Source organism: Anastrepha ludens, chromosome 2 (assembly GCF_028408465.1).
Source record: "Anastrepha ludens isolate Willacy chromosome 2, idAnaLude1.1, whole genome shotgun sequence".
NCBI classification, from domain to species: domain Eukaryota; kingdom Metazoa; phylum Arthropoda; class Insecta; order Diptera; family Tephritidae; genus Anastrepha; species Anastrepha ludens.
In genome coordinates, this window is record NC_071498.1 from 61,859,699 (window position 1) to 61,876,613 (window position 16,915).

A 16,915-nucleotide genomic window follows, 5' to 3' on the forward strand; every position below is an offset into this window, starting at 1 on the left:
AATGAGATTTAAGTCAAATATGCGCCGTTTTGTTCGATGACGAGTTCCCAACGAGATGCCAACTTCATAATGCCCCTCTTATAGAAGCTCGCTTCCCTATTGTCAAAAAACTCGGAGAGCCAATTTTCACAGGACTCTCTTGAGGACAACTTCCGACTACCAATCTCGTTCGCCATGGACAGAAATAGGTGGTAATCACTTGGTGCGAGATCCGGACTATACGATGGATGCAAAAGAACCTCCCATCCGAGCTCCCGGAGCTTCTGGCGCGTCACCAAAGATGTGTGTGGTCTGGCGTTGTCCTGATGGAAAACAATTCGGCCTCTGTTGATCAAAGATGGCCTCTTCTGCATGAGTGCTGCATTCAAGCGGTCCAGTTGTTGGCAGTACAGGTCCGAATTGAGCGTTTGGCCATAGTGGAGCAGATCATAGTGGATGATTCCCTGCCAATCCCACAAAACACACAGAAGAACCTTCCTGGCCGTCAATCCAGGCTTGGCCACCGTCTGGGCAGCTTCACCGCTTTTCGACCACGACCGTTTGCGCTTCACGTTGTCGTAAGTGACCCACTTTTTATCACCAGTCACCATCCGCTTCAAAAACGGGTCGATTTTGTTGCGATTCAGAAGCGATTCGCATGCATCCATACGGGCAAAAATGTTTTTTTGCGTCAAGTCGTTTGGCACCCATACATCGAGCTTCTTTTTGAATCCAAGCTTCTTCAAATGGTTTATAACGGTTTGATGACTCATGCCCAGCTCTTGGCCGATGCTACGGCTGCTACTATGCCGGTCTCTTTCGATCAATTCAGCGATTTTATCGCAATTATGTATACCTATACTACTACTACCTAATACCATCTTAGACCAAGCGTCCTACGAATGTTTGTGTGTATGTTAGTACGTCTGTGTAATATATGCGTTACGACGCTCATAATAGTAACCGCGTGTGCTGTATTGCGTATATTCGTAAATATTTTCATTTTTAAATATTTACCGCAATTGTAGGCGGTGTTGTAATATACCACAATCAAAATGACGGTGCTCGTATTGTAACTCCACAGAGAGATCTGAATGCACAGCAACTAGAATCACTGTCTATTCAGCTCTCTAAAGTGGGAGAAATATGTGCATGCGAAACCAGATTGAGCAATGGAAAAACAGTTTTGATTGTGGCAATTTATATTTCACTGAATCAATCAATAAATAGTATCACGGAATTCATTCACGAAGATTTAATAAAGTATACACCAGAAGTATCGCGGATACTTAGAAAAGATTACGATAAAGTTCCAATGATTTTAAGTGGCGATTTTAACGTAAATTTTGCATTGGACACAGCGGTTCCTTTAATTGACTTTCTCAATACAACATTCAATTTAAAAATGTGTAACATTATTTGACGCGATATTTCAAAGATATGTTGACAACTTCGAAACCAAAGCATTTGTATCATATTTTAGCTATCATAAGCCACTCGAATCATTTGTTGAAATTGAAAACAGTGAGGATGAATAATAATAAAATGAAGAAAATAAAATATGAACTTTATAGCAATATTATAATGAACCTATAATTATCCCGCTCCTAATGCTGCTTTCGTCTCATTCTCTCTCAGTTTGTTTTACGGAAGGTTTCACTTTTATCGCGTCTAACCGTTAGACTGGATTTTTTTTTTTAATTCAGTTAATAATTATCTTTAGTAATTTAAGTTCATATTAGATCTAAGTGGTCTGTAAAAACAGTAATTATGTTTAAAACTTGAATCAAACGAAAAAATCGAAATAAACCATGCTTACCTATCTACCTACCTACCTAGCGCAAAACTAAGCATCAACATTTTTTTAAATAAATTTGTTAATAAGTAAAAAAAGAAATTATTTTGAGTGATGAAAATCTTTATTTAGAACTTTATGTGTTCCATTGTTTATCTGTTTGCATACTGCAACTGTCTGTTTCACAAGTGTCAAAAATGATTGACGTGCGACTAATTTGCAAAAATTATATATCATTCGAAAGTGCGCCACCTTGTAGTATCCTTTATCCTCCTTTTGATAAAGTTTTTATGGTCTGCTTGAAATATGTGGCTTTGTTATCTCAAGAGCAACTTCCTTTAGAAAAGTTTCCTCCTCTGACTCCGATTTTCGGTATTGGCTGTACAAATAATTTGAAGAATTATGCTGACAGTAATAATGAGCCGCAACACTAGCAAATACTAATGTAAATATTGCCAAAATCAATCTTAAAAGTCATTTCTTCAACAAACAAACAAAAAATACTTTGCTTGTCGCACATTGAGCGAAGTGTCGCTCTCAATCCAATGTATGTACAAAATGCAAAGGTGTGGCGAACATCAAACCGTTAATCGGCTCTCAGCGAATTTGAAGGAACCAGCTGATTAGAAGAGTGTAAGAACTCTATTAGTCAAGAGGTGCCATACCATAATGTCATAACCTTCTCCGTAGCTTTAACCATAACCACTTTTACTGTCCTGTATTATTTGTACCTTAACCATAAATAGCTGATATTTACGTAAATTCATTGACATTTATTTGTTCATTTCAAAATGAAATTTAATTCATGCAGAAACTAAAGCCATGACCCATGATTAGTAATTCATTCATTTATAAATAATATAAATAAATAAATGGTGCGTTCCTTATGTAAGGGCTCGGCCTCCTCCTATTTTTGGCGTGGGTCTCGGTATCTTTGTTCCACTAATGCAGGGACCTACAGTTTTTAAGCCGACTCCGAACGACAAATGGCTTTTTATGAAGAGCTTTTTCATGACAGAAAAACACTCGGAAGTTTGCCATTGCCTGCCGTAGCGCGCTCGCTATTATAAAAAACTGTTTCTATTATTCGATGTTCATGCACGAATATTTGAACCTACGCACTCCCGAATGGTAGTCACGCACTAACCCTTCTGCTACAGCGCTTGTCGTACAATATGTATTTTATGTCTCCCATAACCGAGTTCACAACGAACTGAAACATTTTCATTCGACTCAACAGAAAATGAACAGAAAAAGTTTCTTCATTAATCATGCAAGTTGCACAATAAACCTATAAATACCGTTAAATTTCCATTACGCTAAGATAAATAAATTACTAATTGTGTTATGCACATATTGGCAATTTTAATATATTATTATATATTTAGACTGCAAAGAAAACACAAAACAAAAAAACAGACAAGTATGTATATAAAAACAAAATGTAATTCAAAGCAATTAATTATAGTAGTTGAGTAGGTGCTTATAGCATTTGAAATAAATTACGTACAAATATGTTGCTTCACAGTGGGAGGTGCACTTAGATTATTTATAAAAATGCGAATTATCGTATGTTCTTTATTATATAAGTAGTTATAATGTTTCTGACGATTTTCAACATTCATTTTTATTTTTTTTTAATTGGATGGTTTTCAATCAGAATGAAATTGCTATCCAATAAATACACTGTTTGATGGGTTTTTGAACGTATAAAGTCATTGCCGTTTAATAAGAACTAAATAAAAATAAAACAAATAAACTTGAATAACAGTGCCAGAAAAATTCCTAATCATGTTCATAGCATTTTTTCAACAACAGCGGGCATTTAACATTAACAGTGAACGATAACATGAAACTGTAAGCATAAATGTAAATTAACATTTTCAGTTAGGCGAGGCACCACTATGAAGAAAATTATATATGGTAAAGAAAATTATTGTTAGCAGTGATATTCAAAGGTCTTATTATTGACTTTTTAAGTATATGTTTTTAATATTAAAATATGTGGGCCGATAATTATGAAAGTGCTCTAAGTCAAAATTAAAACAAAAATAGCTTATCTGTTATTTCACACCATATTATATTATGTGAAACTAAATTCGATGTAGTTTTTACGATATTGTCAAAAATAAACCACTAGAGTCAAAAATTTATAGAAATTATGTAGTTAGAAAAAAATTGGAACTATAATGCAATAATGGGAAAGAGAAACTACATCTAAGAGAAAATCATGATGCACATTTACAAAATATCGAACGAGCCAGGAACTGCCTTGCAGACGGTCAGAAAACAGAAAAAGAAGATTCCAGGAATATTAAGGATTCTCACCTGATTTGCAAAATACCGCGGGCGAATCTGTCTCTTCGCTGCAAATACATAGGATCAGATTCTTGAAAAATGAACCTTTTAAAATGTTATGCAAAACTTCTTTAGATAAGTCTAAATTCTACGTTTTGGATTTCTCACCTAAAAGAGGAAGACCAAAAAAAATAAACAGAAATTTTAAACTTTTTATACACCACCACTAGACCAATAACGGAAGAAAAACGTAAAGATATTATGCGCTTACTACCATACATCCCTCCAGCTAGGAAGAGAAAACATTGGAAATGTTAAAATTGATCACTTTTTTAAAATAATTAATAAATGATTATGAATTATTTTATTAAAATACTGTTTCAAATAAAACTCATAGTTCTTTATTGTCTTCTTCTTAATTGGCGCGATAACCGCTTACGCGATTTTGGCCGAGTTTAACAAAGCGCGCCAGTCGTTTCTTTCTCGTGCTAACCGGCGCCAATTGGACACACCAAGTGAAGCCAAGTCCTTCTCCACCTGATCTTTCCAACCCAGAGGAGGCCTTACTCTTCCTCTGCTACCACCAGCTGGTATCGCATCGAATACTTTCAAAGCCGGAGCGTTTGTATCCATTCGGACGACATGACCCAGCCAACGTAGCCGCTGGATCTTTATTCGCTGCGCTATGTCTATGTCGCCGTAAACCTCATACAGCTCATCGTTCCATCGTATGCGATATTCGCCGTTGCCAACGTGCAAAGGTCCAAAAATCTTACACAGAATCTTTCTCTTAAACAGCCCAAGCGTCGCTTCATCGGATGTTGTCATCGTCCACGCTTCTGCGCCATACGTTAGGACGGGCGTGATGTGAGTCTTGTAGAGTGTTAGTTTTGTTCGTCGAGAGAGGACTTTACTACTCAGTTGCCTACTTAGTCCAAAGTAGCACTTGTTGGCAAGAGAGATTCTACTTTGGATTTCAAGGCTGACATTGTTATCGGTGTTAATGCTGGTTCCTAAATAAAGGAAGTCTTTTACAACCTCGAAATTATAACTGTCTACAGTGACGTGAGTGCCGATACGCGAGTGCGCCGACTGTTTGTTTGAAGACAGGAGGTACTTCGTTTTTTCCTCGTTCACCACCAAACCCATTCGCTTTGCCTCTTTATCCAGTTTGGAGAAGGCAGAACTAACAGCGCGGTTGTTAAGGCCGATGATATCGATATTATCGGCATACGCCAACAATTGTACGCTCTTATAAAAAATTGTGTCTGAGCGATTAAGTTCTGCGACTCCTACGATGCTCTCCAACATCAGATTAAAGAAGTCACACAATGGCGAGTCACCCTGTCTGAAACCTCGTTTGGTATCAAACGGCTCGGAGAGGTCCTTCTTTATTGCCTTAAGTCTCTTATAGGGCATTCAGTTAATATTGGAAAAGGTCTAAGTCAATTCCAACTTTAAAAACCACATTTTCTTCTGAAATCCATACAAAATTTAAAATTCAAAATAAATTTCGGTTAACTAAGATCAATAAATCATAAATAAAACAGTCGCATAATGTAAAAATGTTTTTTAATTACTTTAAGAACACTTTCATTCACATGTGAATAAAAAAACTTTATCATTATTAAATAAATTTGTTCATGTTAGTATTCGTATACAAAAAGTACAAAACAAACAATTTGGAAATTAGTTATACAACTTTGTTGCCAGTATATTGTAACAAATTTTATTAAGTAAATAAACGCTTTTTAAGTTTAAAACTAGCGCTTTGAATCTCAAAAAATTGCCATGTTAAAAAATAAGGAATTTGAAATTATTACCTGGAAACGTACAAATGCATAATTTTAAACAGGCAAAATAAAAACTTAGGAACGAACAATAAATAAGCAACACTGGATCATTAAGGTACTGCCATACAAGTCAAGGAGAGTCTTATTACTAAGCTTATAAAGCTTATGAAATTTAGAAAGTACAATAGCACAAAATAAATTTTACAAACACTTGTGTTCATAATATTAGCAGAGCGACATATTGGAAAGTTTTGACTATTAATTTATTTTTTATCTAATTTCTTGTAAAAAATTTTTTCATACTACATAAGAACCAAATAACTCAAAATTTTAAGCTTTGCAAAAATTAAAAAAAATTCATTTAAAGTTCATCAAACTACATCGAACTACAAAATTACTACAAAATACTGTTGAATTTTCAAAAGGTCTTTTGTTTCTTTGCCTCAAAAAAACAAAAAAAAAAAAATCGTGCATTTATTTTGTGTACAATTTTGAGTAAGCAGTTTTATAGCCCATTGAATTTTGGTATAGTCAATTTTTGGACATTTTGTTGTAGACGGTACTAGACCTCTCTTTCATATAGAATAATTCGTGCATACACTTTAAATCAGAAAACAAAAGTCGTGACATCTGAAAATTTTTAATTAGAATTCGTAGAAAAATTTGGAGTATGCAGTTTTATAGTGAAGTGAGTTTTAGTACAACAAAGTGCAAGTTTCAAGTGACTATAAAATACTATTGAATTTTGTAAACTTTTTTAGTTGACCGTGCATGTAAAATGCATGTAACTTGTGTGGAAGAAAAGGTGTAACATTAATCAGCATTCTTAGAAAAATTTCAAGTATGCAGTTCTTAGCCGATGGTTTTCCAAAAACAATCATTGACCACATTTTGCCAGAAGATGAACTTCACAAAACTCATCTGAAATCGGTTGTGAAAAAAAACGATGACGTGGGGGAACTGATATTTCACGACCATCTTGTGATGCATATTCGGGCATTAGTTCCACTTGCATTCATTTCATAAAGCATGGCCATTTGACTGCCAATTTAAGACTGTCAATTAAGGTTTAGAAAAGGTTCGTGGCGAGTGCCACGCAAATTGGTTTAAAAGCATGCAAAGGTGTATTACTCTTTACATACAATGATTTAAAAAATTACGTAGTCATTTTCGATTATAACTACGTAGTTTTGAAAACCCATCTCAGAACTTTAGTAGCAACCCTCGTATTGACTTAAATTTTTATATAAATAAAAAATTGTTAACTATTGGAGATGCGGGGCATCGATCCCCGTACCTCTCACATGCTAAGCGAGCGCTATACCATCTGAGCTACATCCCCGTTATATCGCCTCCTTAAAAATGCGATCGAAAAACTATAACACGATCAAATTAAATTCAGCAGTTCGTTATCCTACTACTTAAAATGCAAGTAACGCTTATTTTTCTAAGCCGAAAGCTATAAGCAACTACTCACAAGCAGTAACGGTATTCAAAATCATATGGAAGTTGAGGGCATAACGCATGAATTTTAACTAATCCGTATTTTCTGCTTGAAATTTGAATATCTCTACGCATTTTGTATAACTGGTTTTAAACATAAAACATTTAAAAAAAAGAAATACTTACGCTTGAAATTGGATGGAATATTGATTTATGCATGTGTGTATGTATGTAAGTATGTATGTATGTATATGTGTTTGTATGTTTTACCTAAATGATACAAGTTAGGCCACGAGTTCAAATAACACCTTAAACCCCATTCATTTTTTACCAAACGCTCAAAATATATTACTTTTTGTACTATTTTGCAGCTTTTGGAACCCAAAATAACAAAGTAATTTTTTTGGCGAATTAGTTACAATACATACGTAAATATATCAGATATCCTAAAGATAACGTATGTTTCGATATTCAATGCCCATTCAGCATACAGATTTTTTTATTCATTCACATACACACACGTACATATGCATAGGTATTATTTTGCCTTTTTGCATGCATATCTACTTCGGCTTACGCGTAAATATTTTGAATTGAAATTCAAGTCAGTGTGACAATAGCCTTTGGCGTTGATTTTCAATACACCGTTAATAATCCGTTATATTCAATTTAAAATTTTGGTATCAAACATGTGTATGTGTTAATATGTGACAAATATAACGGGGATGTAGCTCAGATGGTAGAGCGCTCGCTTAGCATGTGAGAGGTACGGGGATCGATGCCCCGCATCTCCAAATAAAATATGTTTTGATCGAGAAATCGTAAATTTTATATTTTTTTCTTTTACTTGCTCGATGCAATATAGTAAAATATTTTAAATATATATGTATGGAGGTTAAATGCGCAACTCAGGACAGGAAATAGATCAGATGCAGAGCAAGAGAGATCAGAGAGCAATGCTTAAATATCAGAAATAAGGGGTCTTTCAAAAGACGTGCCTAGATGTTATAAAATAAAGCATGAATACAAAAACAAAATATTAGATTCTTTTAGGTTTCACTTAATTTATTCAAAATAAGGATCTTAACAATTTTGTGTGAAAAATGGCATCATTTAAATTTTCATCATGTGAAATCCGCCAAACAGTCGATTCATTCAACATCTTTGGTTATTCAGCAACACTTTGCGCTATAGCAGCATTATTCTCAACATAACGCCCAGTTTTAGGTCTGATAGTGCTTTTTCTATTCTCTTCATAACCAATTTCTTGATAAATATTTTTCCAACAGCCTTTGATTTGCCCACTCATTCGGACGATTATTTCCACCAAGAAAATTACGAATTTCGCTATGTTTATCTTAAAGATCGAGGCCCTTTTGCTAATAACTTTCACTAATTTTAACGCATTCTTCATAGTTAAAAATTGTACGTCTGTTTACTTGACAAATGTCAAAGATATCACATTACTAACATCTGGGCGTCACTTTTGAATGACCCTTCTTATAATAAAGCCTCTGAATATGTTATGTTATTAGATTTTGCTAGGGAAATTTTGTTTGTGTAAATTTGATATCCTCAGAAGTTAATGGGTGTGTGTAAAATCACGTCCAACATACTAGAACCTCCATCCTTTTTTTCCAGTTAATAACTTTTGTTGTTTAAAAAATTTTTGGTTTGGAGATGCGGGGCATCGATCCCCGTACCTCTCACATGCTAAGCGAGCGCTCTACCATCTGAGCTACATCCCCATCATACACAAAGTGTACGAATACTAGCCTATGATAGTTGAAACTGAGTATATCGGTTTATTGCAAAAAAAAGCGCCTGAAGCCATTTTTGAAACCGACTTGCATTACTATTAAAATCATGTACTCTTATAGCTAAGTAAGTACATGCAACTCTTTTTAAACCGTAGAAACGTGTAGATATGCATAGAAAAGCGTGCAATAAAAGAAAATCGTATAGAAAAATATTGTACATGCGACGTTTGGTAAATTTGGGTATCGGATCCACAACAAAAAATGGTATAAGATGAAAAAAGGCTAAATATGTTTTCTAAAAACCGTGCAAAAGAAGGAATAATGAAATCTATATCACATAAGTATTTATACAACAAAAACAATTCATATTTTATTACAAACAAAAATTTTAATTAGTGTACAGTGAAAATTCAATCTCTGAACAAAAACATATAAATATGCAAATTGAAATTAGGGGAAAAATAAATTTTGCAACTATTTTTAGCTACTTTATAAAAAGCATGCACGTTTATTACGGACTGGACCAAAAATGCTATCATAAGTAGATATGTCAGATACTACAAAGTGAAGTCCAAAATAAATAAGGCTGGCGTCATAAAAATGTTTTTGATGGCATCATCTTTTTAATTAGTTAGTGCGTTGGACGTTACATCCCGAGCTGACTTCCAGTGAAAGCTTGGTGAAATTTCGGACAAAGAGCTAATATCAAATTTGGTTTTAAAATTGGTAAAACGTTTTCCCAAACATTTGAATTGATGAAAAAATTTTATGGCGATGATTGTCTATCTCGTGCCAGAGTTCATGAGTGGTTTACACGTTTCAGAGATGGTTGTGAGGACATAAATAACAATGAACATACGGGCCGCTCAAAATCAGTAATCACCGAAAGGTCCATCAAAATTGTACGTAATTGTCACAAATGAACCGAAAACGTTTTGCGTACGTAGGCCATCCAAAAAGCTTGTACCGACATCCTGAAGGACATTCCGGTCAATGGCCTGAAAACCTCTTTCGAAAAGCTTTTAGATCGCGCAAAGCAGAGTATCGAGGCCAGAGGTGACTATTTTGAATAAATGAGCTCGAAGTTATCAGAACGAAGCTCCTGTCGTTTCTATTTTAGTTCAGTCTTATTAATTTTGGACTTCTCCTTGTATGTCCGATATGTCCAGACCACCTGCCGAGTTTTATTCAAATTACTCAGCGGCTTCTGTTGGTTTTCTCGTTATAACAAATCTGTTATTAGCGACCGTTTTTTGCTTTCTCGAGTTGTTTATACAAGGCGGAGCGAAATGAATCACTCTGTCGGTGCCAAAAATTGAGCCTTCTATTGAAAAACAATGGAAAAATGCCTATAAAACTCCAAGCATGGCCTCTGAAAGATTATTTGTGACTTTAAGATACAGTTTGTGTCAGAAAAAAGGAATCGCGATTATTCATGAAGTATAAGAGATATATATTAAAAAATTTTTTACATGAAAGCATGTACAAAACTACGAGTCGGACTGGCCTTCCGGCTAGTTGCGTTTTCATAGTTCCCCACACATTTTCAATAGGGTTGGCGTCTGGGGACTGGGAAGGCCAGTCCAATATTGTGATACCATTTTCTTGTTTTGTTGTTTCTCAATGTGTTTTTCTGAGAGCAGTGGTTTTGATGATGTGAGACGGTGGGATATGTTCGCCTCCTTCAGTCGACATTCGATGGTGTTGATACTCACATTTATTCCCTTTTTAGCCAGAACTTATCGTGCTTGACGTAGTCACAACGAAGGTTCCCGCTTAAAAAGTTGGAGATCACTTTATACTGCTTTTTTGTCGTCACTCGCTCACGCCACGCTCGAAAAAGTCAACAAAATTTTTGTACTCCTGATACTGCTGATTCCACATCACAACAAATTTTTTTGACATCGTCGCGACGTGAGATTATTCGGCCATCAAATTTTTCGCGCAAAGGAGCCATTGTTTCGTTGGCTGTTTGACAAGTGGCATCGTCCTGTTGAAACCACATATTGTCCACATAAGCCGGAATAACTTTAACGCGTTGTTCGATTGTGTATCTTTACATGGTTCAAATTGAGTTAGTCTGAAATTGAAAAATGTCAAAGAAAATGCGAAAAAAACTTGACGCTTAGGTGTGGTTTACACTCAACATTGGCCCTTGAAATTTAACCACCCTTTATATTTGCACATTAGGGTGTATCACTCTCTACACAAAATCATACATGCATATTAAAAATAAAACTTTAATTACAAGATCACTTTCCTTTTTTTCCATGAGAACTATACAATTTATTGATATGTATTTTAAGACTTTCGCCAAAATGTTTGTGCAAAATATTAAAATTTACGTTAGCTGGACCGATTGCAAAATACCTCTAAAAATTTCATTATTTTGATTTCGTTGATAAAAGTAATAAATATCTTTATACAGTCTCTTTCAACTGTGGTGATTTTTTGAAAACAATACTTAAAAAACTATAGTGTTTTTTATAAAAATTTTCATTTCTAGAGACATATTTTCAAATCGATCCAACTCAAGCAAATCTGAATATTTTTCCGAAATATTGTGACAGAAGTCTTAGACATACACTAAATTTTATAATTCCGGTGGCTCATCACTTAGGTGTATGAGTCCTCGTTTTGCGTGAGCTACATTCACTCACGCCATATTTGCTCCACTTGAAGAGTGGAATAAATAGTCCAGAATGCACAAAAAAATTGGCTGCCTCCCTGCCATGTAGACTTCACGCTGTAATTGATAATACCTAACAAAGTACTAAATACCTTAAAATATAAAAAATTTAGAAATAAATAGTTGCTCGTTTTTAATTGTAACATTTAAGCTGCCGCGTGATTTCTCTGTATGTGTTTTTTTTTTCATTACAATGATACGACAGGATACTTTTTTGTACTTTATGTTGAGAAATGAAATAAAGCAAAATAAATATCTGTTTTCCCATTTTCGCAAAATATCGTGAAATATGGAATACTTTACAAAAAAATCGTATACGTATCAAATTAGGTGTAAGTGACTGTACATACATACCCGCAAAAGATGTGTTTTTGCGTCTCATTGTCCAGCGCGCAAAACGGCAAATGCTGTTTTTTTATTAATCGCTTCTTCTTATTATAAGCCGCAGTCGCTTGAAATGATAACGAAGACTACAATACGAGTATCCCGTATAGTATCCAGAGAGAGTTCGTAAGTGGTTTCTGTCCACTTTTAGGAGTTCACTTGATGATCATCTAGAAGAAAAGATAAAATGTTTGCTTGCCTCTGACTTGGGTGCTCCATTCAGTATTGCATGAATTCCGTGTATTTCCGGTCGTTGAAAATTTCTTTATGTGGGCTTCCGGCCCATGTGTTACGTATGTGAATATATGTAGTTTTACATAGAAATATCTAATGAACAGCATATGGTTTATTACGAGAAACAACTCACAACAATCAAAGGTTTATCAAAGGAGGCCAGCTGCTTCCATGAGTTAAGTAAACTGAAAATATTCCTTTGTTGTCATAAGCAATTGGAGCGCGCAGAAGTTGTTTTACAATTTTCAATTAAACCTCCAAGAAAGCATGCAATATATCAAAATAAATTTGCGATTCCTTAGCACGATACTCAAGTAATTTCCAATTTGTTGTTGAAAAAAAAAATCCTATAAATTATCTACGAAATTTTAATAGTCACACCATACGGCATTAACCGCAACATTTTTGGCATATAAACAAATTGGCTAACACAGCTGGCCGGCACAATAGCCAGAGTAGCCAATAAACGAGAGCACCCATACACGTAACAGCCACCAGCAACGGCAAACGCTCGATGTAAAATAAATAAAACTCACACGCTGAGATGAGTAGACAGCGAGAGTTGAACAAATTTGTCAAGAGTTAAAACTCAAGTGGATGTAGTGGGAGTCAAATAGTAAGTTCGAAGTTCTGAGTGCTGAGTGAGGCTGTAGTGCTCGCTGAGCACATTTACAGCTGCTGGGGGTGTTGCTACCACACTTGAGTGAGGTTGTCAAGTGAAATTTACTGAGCACTTTTGGACCACTTTTGTGTCACGGCTAAATGGGAAAATTACTTCCAAATGCATGTATGCTATCTGCGCTTGTATGAGTGTAAGTGCACGACTCGTAATCATAACAAAAATATCAATAACAATGAAAACAATAACAAACACTTAAAACAGCGTGAGCTTGGTGAGGGCTGCGAGGGCTGCTGCGATGGCGTTTACTTGCCGGCCTGATCGCGCTCTTTTTCCATTCTATTAAAATAAAATTGAAAAAAAAGTGTGCGCATCGAGTTTTTTCTTCTCAACTTTACAGAATTACTTATTATTTGTAAAATTATATTATTCATTCATTCTTTCATTTCCCTAACATTGGCGACGTGTGTATGTATGTAGTCGGTGTAGTCGATGTGGTGCTGTGTTGCTGTAGCCGCCACTGCCACCCTCACCACGAACGCCCTCCAGTTGTGTGTACAGGTTTTCTGCTGTTTTTGTTGGCTACGGCTACCGTTGTCGCTGTCACTGCCACTGCCACTACCGTCGCTGGCTGGTTGGTTGGTTAGTTGGTTGTTTCGCTGTTTTGTTGTTTATGTTGAGCGTGTGTGCGGCTGATTGACTAAATGACTGAATGCTTGGAAAATAAAATCAACATGACGCACTCAAGTGTCAAGTTAATATGCGATTGTTGCTCGTTACGGTCACATCGGGCAGCATTACGGTGCCGTTTAGTCAAGAACAACGTAGCGTAGCTTTACCGGTTTACTTGCGGTTTGAAACGGTCGGTTGTGATTAGGCAAACAGTCGTCGGGAGACTATCCGTCGGTTGAGCAGTTCGACAGGCCGGAATAGTTAAGGAATGGCTTAACACCGGATACAGCAATTTATAACAAAAAACAAAAAAAAAAAATTATAATAATAACAAAAAAAAAAAAACGAAAACAAAAAGAAAAACCAAAAAGGTTATATTGGTGGTGATAGTGACAGTTGCAAAATGTAACCAAAAAAAGGTAAACAAATATTATTGAAAAACTTTTCATGCAATTAAAATATTTAAAAAAAAAGTTTAACATAGCGGAAATAGTCTTTAAACAACTTTCTGTCTTTATGCGATTTTTGTTATTCACAGAATATAATTAAAAAAAAATATAGCCTAAATGGGTTTTAAAAGAAATGAAAACAAAGAACGTTCAAAAACTGTATGCTTTGATTTCTTTTTTGTGATAATTGAAAATTTTGGTTCAATTGTATGCACTTTGCTTATTCTATCGTTTCTATACTTTGTTGTACTGCCACATTGTGGGGCGTGGCATTTCAAATTTGCTAAAATCGACATCAACGTCAAAAGTGTCCGAAGTGCGCAGCTGAGAAAATGAAAATGCTAGAAAAATAAACACAAAATCTGTTTGAATATTTACTGGCAAATGTAGTGGAAATATTGGCATTAAAAGTTGAAAGTTATGGGACAGTAAAGGGGTGCTGCCGCCATCGTTTTACTACTAGATGCTCCTCCTGGCGCTTGCTACAAAACTCTTTCTAATTTTGCTGTTCTAATGTGAGAAATATAAGAAATGACAAAAATATAATAAATTTATTTTAAATGGATAATTCTAAGTTATATTGTTGAAGAAAATTAAAAAATAATAATTTTAAATAAAAATTTGCTGAAGTGAATTTCGTAAGTGAACGCGTTTATTTTAAATCTGCAATGTAATGATAATGCAAAAAAAACTGAAGTTATTTACTTCATTTAGCATAACTGAACTTGCGAAGAAAATGATTTATTTACTCGGCGCGCTCTTCAAATCGCAGGGCCATCTATGTGAAATACCAGCATTTAAAACGGACTATTTGATTGCATTCAAAGGGATCCTTTAATGGCTATTTTCTTTTATCGCATACATCACAAAATATATGGGAAAATCATGCACTTGATTTTAAAGTCATATACCTCTGTTTTCACTTGGAATACGCAGTATTGCCTTGAAACCTCATTCTGTGACAGGCTACATAAAAGTGATGCTAAGAAAGAAAGTGAGTTAGCGTGCACATATGTGAAATTTTTGATGGGTTATAATTTTGAAAACAGTTATGAAACAATGTGTGAATACAAACAAAGCGCTGGAAGTATGTATTAATCAATTTACCTGCCCCAAATCTGCTAGGGAAACACGTGGGCGTCGCCTCGGCGCTCAGACTCAAAAGTATGGCGCTATGGAAAGACCGGCCACGCTTCTATTTTGCACTCTCTGAATAGTTACAAACAAGAAATAGACTACTCTATCCCTAGACTCATCTTTGAAAGGCTCTTCAAGACGAGTATATCGTCAAGAAGGGAGTGACAGACACCAGGGCCATGGAGAAGGGGGGAATTAAACTTTTATACAGATGGTTCCAAGCTAGACGATAAGGTTGGCTATGAAGGAAGGAATTAGGACTGGAACTATCCGTTCGACTACCAGACTACTGCAGCGCCTATCAGGCAGAGGTACTAGCTATAAAAGAAGTGGCTACATATCCAAATACGCACACCGTAACAAAAACGACTATGAATATATTCTCCGATATCCAGGCGGCCATCAAATAAATGAATGCGGCTTTACTAAGATCGAAGGTTGCACAGGAATGCCGGGCAGCTCTAAATGATATTAGTGACGTATTCAAGGACAGCCTTATTTGGGTTCCGGGACATAAAGATATTGAGGGAAACTGTAAAGCTGATGAGCTAGCCAGAAAAGGTACTGCTCTCCAACTGCTCAGTGATAAAAGTACCATTGGAATACCGATGTCCATGAGTAAACTAAAAATAAAAAAACCACATTATCCAAGAGGCCAATAGGTCGAGCACTTCCTTTGCAATTGTCCAGCCCTAGCTAAAATCAGAGCAGGTTGTCTAGGTAAATACTATTTTAATTCTCTTACTGAACAGTCTGGGGTTGACATCAATACTACGTTTCATAAGAGCCACAAAATGGTTTCACGAAGGAAGATAAATGAGGTTCCCGTGTAGCACAGTGGTATCACAACGGACCTGTAAGGTCTAGGTGAGTTGGTCGTGCAGACCTACTACCACTATAACCTAACCTAACTTAACCTTGCTGTCTAGTTCACAAGTGTCAAATGTGATTGACGTTCGACGCCATTCGCAAAAAGTATAAATCTGCCGATGGGGTGATTAATTTTGCGCCACCTTCTACTTTCTATGGTGTACGCTTTAAGTGACGCACTTTTGTACTCATCTTCAAATACCGACCGTAGATGACGAAATAAAATATGCTTGTAGCAGAGAAAAACCCTCTTGCTGCATCTCTGACACACACAATCGGCTTATTACGTTACGTTTAAAAAACAATATTCCACATCGATCATATTAATTCATTCACTGTAACTCTAATCCGAGGTTTTACGGTTTTGAATGCTCCAGGCACTCCACTACGTCTACAACGAAAATATCGCCTCGCTTTATATGGAAATACGTGGACAAAAACGAGCCTAGCTCGTTGAGTTGGCAAGCTGTTAAATTATATTAAGACTCAGAAACCTACTGATAGCTTAACTTTACTGTTTAACTTCTAAGCCATGTATTAAAAATTACCTTTAAACACTTACAGTAAGACTGCAATTAGTGAATGTATGAACGATGCCCCGCTACCCGAAAGATAAGCAAACGACGGATAGTAACTCGAAACGTTAATATTTAATCACTGTTTTTTTAAATAAAACTAAAAAAATAAGTTGAGTTGGGAGGAAAAGGCAGCAGAAGCAAAGTTCTGCAACCAGTGAAGGGATAAAAAAGAACTAAAAATAAAAAAGAATGCAAAAATCGCAAGTTTACTGGAT

General features: G+C 35.6%; 1 protein-coding gene and 2 non-coding genes across 4 annotated transcripts in view; 2 read left to right on the top strand and 1 right to left on the bottom strand.

Moving 5' to 3' along the window:
* Positions 1–16,915, top strand: part of LOC128871618 (uncharacterized) — a 45,504-nt gene that overhangs the window by 18,722 nt on the left and 9,867 nt on the right. Inside the window, exon 1 of one of the 2 annotated variants that reach the window (XM_054113505.1) lies at positions 12,851–14,085. The exons of the other annotated variant lie outside the window; for it this stretch is intronic. The gene's annotated coding sequence lies outside the window, so the exon portion shown is untranslated. Of the gene's footprint in view, positions 1–12,850; positions 14,086–16,915 lie in introns of those variants that run through there. 2 annotated transcript variants of the gene reach the window in all.
* On the top strand, positions 8,030–8,102 carry Trnaa-agc (transfer RNA alanine (anticodon AGC)). Its single transcript has one exon. It is a non-coding gene; the product is annotated as a tRNA-Ala (tRNA).
* Positions 8,984–9,056, bottom strand: Trnaa-agc (transfer RNA alanine (anticodon AGC)). The gene has a single exon. It is a non-coding gene; the product is annotated as a tRNA-Ala (tRNA).